Source organism: Panthera tigris, chromosome D4 (genome assembly GCF_018350195.1).
Source record: "Panthera tigris isolate Pti1 chromosome D4, P.tigris_Pti1_mat1.1, whole genome shotgun sequence".
Taxonomy (NCBI): Eukaryota; Metazoa; Chordata; class Mammalia; order Carnivora; family Felidae; genus Panthera; species Panthera tigris.
The window spans coordinates 59,755,154-59,763,505 of NC_056672.1; positions in this window are offsets into that span (position 1 = coordinate 59,755,154).

An 8,352-nucleotide genomic window follows, 5' to 3' on the forward strand; every position below is an offset into this window, starting at 1 on the left:
TAAATGCTCAGATCTTCTGGTTGAACTGGAGATCAACACCTCAAGGAATCCCTGTTCCCTTTCCCCTCAGATCCCTTTCTCTCCCTATACATTGACCTTGTCCAGGTGACAAAATCTTAAATTCCATATAACATCAAAAGCATAAACAACAACAAAAAAATTAGATAAATTGGCCTTCATCAAAATGTAAAACTTTTGTACATCAAAGAACACCATCAAGAAAATGAAAAGATAACTCACAGAACAGTAGAAAATATTTGCAAACCATATATCTGAAAAGGTCTAGTATCCAGAATATATAAATAACTTTTATAACTCTATAACAAAAAGGCAAAGAACCCAGTTTTTAAATAAGCAAAGGACTTAAAGAGACATTTTCCTAAAGACAATATACAAATGGCCAACAAGCACATGAAAAGATACTCATCACTAATCATTAGGGAAATGCAAATCAAAAGCACAGTGAGGGGCGCCTGAGTGGCTAAGTTAAGCGTCTGACTTCAGCTCAGGTCATGATCTCACGGTTCCTGGGTTCGAGCCCCTCATCGGGCTCAGTGCTGACAGCTCAGAGCCTGCAGCCTGCTTCAGATTCTGTCTCCCTCGCTCTCTGCCTCTCTCTCTCTCTCCCTCTCTCTCTCTTTCTCAAAAATAAAACATTAAAAAAAAAGAGCACAATGAGATACCACTTCACCACCTCTGGGATGACTAGAATTAAGAAAAAAGACAGAAAGTAACAAGTATTGACAAGAATGTGGAGAAATTGGAGCACTTATACATTATTGGTGGGAATGTAAAATGCTGTTATGGAGAATAGATTGACTAGTCAAAAAGTTAAACATAGAATTACCATATGAGGGGCTCCTGGGTGGCTCAGTCAGTTAAACATCCAAGCTCTTGATTTCAGCTCAGGTCATGATCTCATAGTTCATGAGATCGAGCCCCGTGTTGGGTTCTGCGCTGACAGCAGGGAGCCTACTTGGGATTTTCTCTTTCCTTCTCTCTCTGCCCCCTCCTTCACTTGTGTTCATGTTCTCTCTCTCAAAATAAATAAACTTAAAAAAAATTTTTTTAAGAATTACCATATGAGTCAGCAATTCCACTTATCCTGCTTTATGTAATGTTCTCCAGCTTAACCATATATATAATCGATTAGAACCACTAGCTTGTGCTGCTCAAATTTTAAACACTGAATACTAGTGTGAAACCTCCGTGTGCCAGATTGTTCTAACAAAACTCTATACCCCAGCAATTCCATGTGCCCAAAAGAATTGAAACACGGGTGTTCAAACAAAAACTTGCACCTAGTGTTCGTAGCAGGACTATTCAGAGTAATCAAAAGGTTAAACGTACTCAAATATCCACCAAATGATGAAAGCATAAACAAAATGTGATGTGCCAATACAAAGGAATATTATTCAGCCAGGGAAGAGAGTAGTGATACATGCTACAACATGGATGTACCTTGAAAACATTATGCATTCCTTTTATATGAAACATTCAGAATGAGCAAACTCATAGTGACAGAAAGCAGATTAGTGGCTGCCAGGGGCTGAGCGGAGAGGGGACAGGAGAGTGACGGCTTAATAAGTATGAGGTTTCCTTTTGGGAGAATGAAATGTTCCAGGAACTAGCTAGTGGTGACAGTTGCACAATGTTGTGAATGTACTCCATGTTACTAATGGACTGGAGGGTCAAGTCCCCTCTTAAAGGGGGCAGCTACGACTCCAGCTCCTGCGGGTAGTTGCCAAGACAGAATTTGGGCCCACAGTTGCCAGATTGTCCAATGCTTCAGGGAAAATAACTGCTTCTCAAATTTTTATGTACATATAAGTCACTTGGTGATCTTGTTAAGATGCAGATTCTGATTCAGTAGGTCTACGTGGGACCTGAGAATGTGTAGGGGCTGTAGCTCCACAAACCACACTTTGAAGAGTGGTTCCAGCTCAGAAGTCCTCAAATCTGGGTGCACACTGGAAGCACCTGGGGAGTTTAATTAACAGTGATGCTTAGGCTCCACCCCCAGAAATTCTGACGTCATGGGTCAGGGCCCTATAACTCTAATAGGTGGCAAACTTCGAATGCCAACACCCTAGATGACCCTCTGGACTTTACACAGCTCCAAGAGCCTCTCGGGCTAGGCAGTATTTCTGGAGAACAAGGTAACTGTTCTCTCCCAAGGTAACCTTTTGAGAATAACTAGCCCCTAAAACCTCCTCCCCAACAAAGCATTCCAAACTTGAAGGATGTGGACCATAGTTCAGATGCTGTACGGGTATTTTGTAACTCTTGACAACCTATTGGATTTCCTTTTACCAGCAACTCCCTCTTCTTTGGCGTCCTGACCTTTGTTAGCAAGTTTCATGTAATTGGGTCTGAATTGTTAGCTGATGCCTCAACCAGGCTAAAATGAGACTCCTCCTTTAGAGAAAGAAAGAGTGCGTGCCCCGATCTGTATATCACACACGGTCACAGGGGCTGTAGGGCTTGCCCAGAGCACAGCAGCATGAGTCATCTTGGTGGGGAGCACAAAAGGGAAACAGGTAAGTAGAATAGACCAGTGGATGTGTTCTTGCCTCTTCCCACACACAGTCTCTGGAAAAACGTGTGAGTACATCTATCTTCCTGCTTTGTACCTCTCTTCTCCCAGACCAACCGTGATCCTGGCTGAAAGAGGGGTAATTAACAAAGCACAGAAAGAATTGAAAGCCCTAACCAGAGCCTGAAAGAGAGCAGACAGGCAAGAACAGAAGCCAGGAAGGGGAATAAGAAACTTGGCAGTGTTTCCTGACAGGGCCTCCTCTCTAAGAGCATTACTGGAGTTATTCATGCCTGAGATGACAGGATGTGAACGTATTTGTCTTTATTATCGAGTAAATAGTACATGTGTGTGACTTTCTTTTTCATTTTTCCCCTGATTCCCCGGGGCTTCACCCCTTAACGTGGTCACTTTCAACATCGTTGGCATAAGTTCGCTATAGAAGAACATCTGTGGCAAAGGAGCACGCCAAGGCGGGGAACTGTCTGGGACCAGGATGCAGCAACACAAATTAGCCCCATCCTGTTGGCTTAAGCTGTATTGATTCAGTCTCCCAGTACATGCAGTCTCTTTTGGTTAAGATTGACCCTCCTGCTGGAGAAACTTCGATTTCAACTTACTTCAACCAAAAGATAAAGGGATTGAGGCAAAACCATCATACTGGAACCTAGGTCAATAATATGTGTGTGCAAAGAGATTTAGAAAACATCTTAGAGACTCACAAGAATTTTCTTTCCAGAAGCAGTAAGGAATGGTAAGGTCCAAGGGGATTCAGCTTAGTACAGGGCCTAGGAAAAATGACTATCGGCACCGGAAGCCCGAATCTTTTGTTAATCACAGACCAGCAAAGGACAGATCTTCTCTACTCTCCATTCCCTGAATTGCTTCTTACTTTTTACTGCCTCTTGCAGGAAGCCTGCCCTGACTTCCACCCCTGGCTGTCTATGAACCTTCTATGTACTGGCTGGTGTTGTAACACTTACTTGCCACATGAGAGGTGATTCCTACCTCCCATCCTTACTAGATTATCAGGTCCTGGAGAGCTGGGACTGTCTGATTCATCCCAGTACATCCAGGGCCTACCACGGTGTCGAGCACAGAGCAGATGCTCAGTACCTATTTGTGGAATTAATAAACAGAATGAATAATGTTAAATAAGCCTAGTTGGATGTCTCACCAGCACTGAAACTCAAGGTGCAAAGCTGAACCCTACAACCACCTCAGCTCTGCTGAGTTGGGCTCCTCAAAACAGCCCAAACCATTGTTGTCCGGCTTTGGCCATTATTTATTGCAACAACAATAATAACAATAGTAAATACTTGTACGTTGTTTACTGTATAGTAGGTGTTTCCTTAAGCATTTTAAACTTATCAGTTCCCTAATTTTCATAACTACTCAATGAGTATATTCACTAATGTCAGTCTATAGATAAGACAACTAAGGCACAGAGGTGTTAAGTAACTTGTTCAAGGTTCATAAGCTAATAAGTAACAGAGCTAGGTTCAACTAGGCACAGACCAGCCCTGGCATAATATTTTCCACCACTCAAGTGTAAGTCTCTAGATTAGAACAAGTCTTCCTCTTACCTCCTCCACTCGTATTTGCTCTGCCTGAGTTAGTACAGAGCTGAAACCAGGTCCTTGTGATACCCTATGTGGCTAACCAAGTGGCTTGAAACAGACAGGACTGTCTCTACCTGAGGCTTGGTCCTGTCTTGTGTAGGGCCAGAGGAGGATGAATGTGGTCCAGAGTTCATCTATTATGTGGATGAACTCCAATCCACATAATGGGGTTATAGGCTTGCGGTTTCCTATTTTCTTATTACCCTCCCCCCCCCACACACACACACAATTGGGGTTTTCCTTTCAATTACCTTTATAACAAGCGTGGTTGCAGCTTCAAACCACAAACCACTTATTGGCAAAGGCTTCTTCTAATACCTATGGTTCTGTTAAACAGATGAACTATTTATCACCACTTGTTTTCACGGTTTTTATAATGTTTGGAAATGAGCTATTCTCTGGCCCCCATCCCTGCTCTGGTCCCACTGCTACTAGCCCAGTTTATTTCCTATCATCTTGTACCTTAACAGCACCCAACTAGTCTCCCAACCTCTTGGCTGACTCCTTCTGATCCATCCCCCACTTGGCCTTACAGTTTCACCCCCCTAAAGTACAGCTTTGACCATACCACTCCTCTGCTCAACAACCATTTGTGCCTAGTTGAGCCTAGCTCTGCCCCTGATTAGCTTATGACCTTGAACAAGTTCCTTGACATCTCTGTGCCTCAGTTGTCTCGCCTATAAACTGAGATTAGTGAATGTACTCATTGAATAGTTTGATTTTTTATGAAATCAAGATCTGTTTTTGGGAGAACGAATCTATGAGTCAAATATAAAATCAAGTGTGGTAAGTGTGAACCTGCCCATTTCAGTTCAAACATTCTGTCAGGATGCTTGAGGAGGCAATCTCCTTCTGCTATGTGGGAGGTGGCATCAGATGACCTCCAGGACCTTGTTCAACCTTCAATGTCTGTGATTTTCAGTCTAGGTAGATGTCTCTTAAGAAGCATTCATGAAAAACAATCTGAAGGTCTTGGTGTCCCCCAAACTCTGTGTGAGCCAACACACAACATGACTGATAAAAAGAGATAATGTGAACGGAAGTGACAAGAACAAAAGCAGAGCATGTGAATTAAGGGAGATGTCTCTCCTCCTCTTTTCAGCTGCTTAGAGCACATCTGGAGCTTGTGTCCACTTCTGGACAACACCCACAGAATCAGTGAGCCATCATGTGGCCAGGATGGGGAGGACTAGGAAACCCTGTCATAGGAAGAAAGTGCTGGAAGGGGACCATTTGCAAAAATTCGTGATCAAGGCGCCACATCACAGGGCCTCCCTGGGCAGAGGGCATAGATGTGGTCTGCTGGGCCTTTAAGCTCTCACTTAACTGGCAAGTCGCAGTGGCCTCGCTGGGCAGGATTTCTTCTTACCTCAGACCACCAAACTCAGGACTACCTTCACGGCCTGCTCCAGTGGCCCTGCATCCCTCAGACGCTCAACACAGAAGTGGCAACAGGGTGAGAGTCTGACCCAAGTCAGACTTCAGGGACAAGATGTTACCAAAGACTCTATAGTGTAACAAATTCAAGCTGTTGTGGGGTCCAAGCTGGTAATGGAAACAAATAAAGCAAGTTGAGCACTTGTCTTTTATTTTAGTTTTTAATTATTTATCTATTTAGTTTTTAAGTAATCTCTGCACCCAACATGGGGCTCAAACTCACAACCCTGAGATCCAGAGTTGCACTCTCTACCTACTGAGCCAGTGAGGCACTCCAGGCACTTGCCTTTTAAATGTATAAAAATTTCCTCACGTCCACATATAAATATACTGTGCCCAACTTTTCCTGAAACAAATGGCTTGGTCTCTTATTTTTCCTTTTTCGGTGAGAAGCCGATAAGAAAAATATGTTTGTTTTTGTTTTTACGATAAGAAGAACAACCACACACATGCAATGAGAAATGGCATCACGGGTCATCCTCGTTGCTGGGGTGACCGTGGGGAGCTAAGGGGACAGCCGACAGGACTGCAGCAGGTCCAGTGAGACCAAGCCTTCCACTTTGTTAAAAAGGCATTAAGAATCTGGGGGGGGGGGTTATGTGAAATCTTCCAATTTCTTTTTTTGTTTTGTTTATTTTTGAGAGAGAGAGAGAGCAGCAGAAGGGCAGAGAGAGAAGGAGACAGAGAATCTCAAGCGGGCTCTGTACTGAGAACACAGAGCCTGATGCGGGGCTTGAACTTATGAACCATGAGATCATGACCTGAGCCAAGTCAGATGCTTAACCAACTGGGCCACCCAGGCGCCCCCAAATCCTCCAACTTCTAAATGCTGATGCCAATGTTCAGAAAACATCACACGAACTTAAAATCCCTCCACAACATGTCTCCTGTGGTCTTCCTAACTCTGCCTGTATCCCTGGGATTGGCACTCACACTCATGAAAGCAGCCATCTTTCCCTGTGAACTGCTCTGACTGCTAGCAATGAACACTTCAAATTCAACAGAAATCAATCTTTTTATAGTACAACGGCCCAACCACTCCTGCCCTCCATGGCCTCTAGGCCTCTGGTCCCTAGGCCACTCCATTCATTCATCCATTCGTGCATTTGTGCATTCACTCATTTACACACACACACACACACACACACACACACACACACACCATGGACTCAGCTGCACACCATCTGCTGAATCCAGTGGATCATGGTATGAGTTCCCCATGAGTGGAAAATGTATTTTATTTCAGAGTCCTTTGGAGTCTCCTTCCCACATGGGGCCTGCGTAGGAACATTTCAGCCTCCCTCTTCCTCTCCTGGATGAAGGCTGCCTGAGGGAAGAAGCTTCCTCCTGGACCTTGTGTGCAGTATTCCTTCTAGGCAGCAACCTGGGCACTGGCAAGCAGGTGCATGGCGTTTACTGGATCTGTGGCCCTGGGAAAGTCACTGATGTCCCAGCCTGGGCCTCCCCATGTGTTAAACAGGGGTGTTAACCCCCACTTCATGGCATATTTTCAGGTATTTATAAATCATTTCTTAAAAGAAAAGTGCTACACAGTCAGGATGGTGATGGGTGGTATTGACATGGAGTGGAAGGAAGTTGGAGTTCCACAGCGCTGGGTTTGAATCTAGGCTCAGCTACTTTGGGCAGCTTATTTCATCTCCATGAGCCTCCGTTTCCTCATCTATTAAACAGGGATAAAACTGCCTACTCTACAGTCCTGTTCTTTAGATTGTAAATTAGAAGTAATGTTGCATGTTTAAGGCGCCTGGATAGCGGTAGCTACTGTTGCTGCTACTGATAACCACTAGGGGGCACCAAACTACTCCATAGCCGAAACCGGCCTGGTGTCCGGGCCACAAGCGCAGGAAACCCTTCGTACAAAGGCTGCGGGGGACCTACAAGTATGTAGATTTGTGCACATGTTCTCCTCTTTTATTGGAAAATTAGAACCTGCATTTTACACTGAACTATTTGGGGTATAACAAAAGCAGCTTAGAGTCGGGGGAAGAGCACCCCACAGAGGAAACCTCTAGGGACTCGTTTACTTGTCCTTGCCCTGCTCCTTGTGCTGTGCGACCTGTGTGTGGACCCCCTTCTGAAGCGGGAGAAGGTCGGACCAGGTGATCTCTAAGGGCCTTTCTAGCTGTCTATGACCAAGATTCTGAGGCACATACATTTCGTGAAACAGCAGGTGGGAGGGGGGGGGTCGGGATGGTGGGGAATGGACCAAACGACCCCTGGATGCCCTCGCGGGGGCTGGGATTTGATGATTTACACACAGTCAAGGGAAGCCACGCAGAGCTAATCCTGGCCTTACAAAGGAGTGCGGTTAGAGCTGTCGGGTGGTGGCGATGTTTTTCTGCGGGCGCACACCGTGCTTATCTTTTGTGCAGGCTGATGCCGAAGCCAGGGAGACCACCCAGCCTGACAAAGAAAGGAATTCTTGTCTGCAGTTGATAGCCCTCAGGTTGACGGCTTTCCATTTGCCCCGGAGGCTGTCACTCGCAGAACAATGGCAAGGAGCTGGGTGGCTCTCACCTGAGACTGGCTTCGCCAGGGGGAAGGGGTGCGGAACAGGACTGGTGGGGGTGGGGGGGGGTGGGGGGGCTGTTGTCTCTCTTCCCAGGATATGTAGGCTCTCAGATCACTCTGGACTGCAGCAGACATGCTTGGAGAGGCTCTGGAGGGCTGCTTTCCCCGTGTAGGGTGTCTCTACAGATAAGAAAGTAGCAAGCCCTGAAGATGTTACTCTTTGTT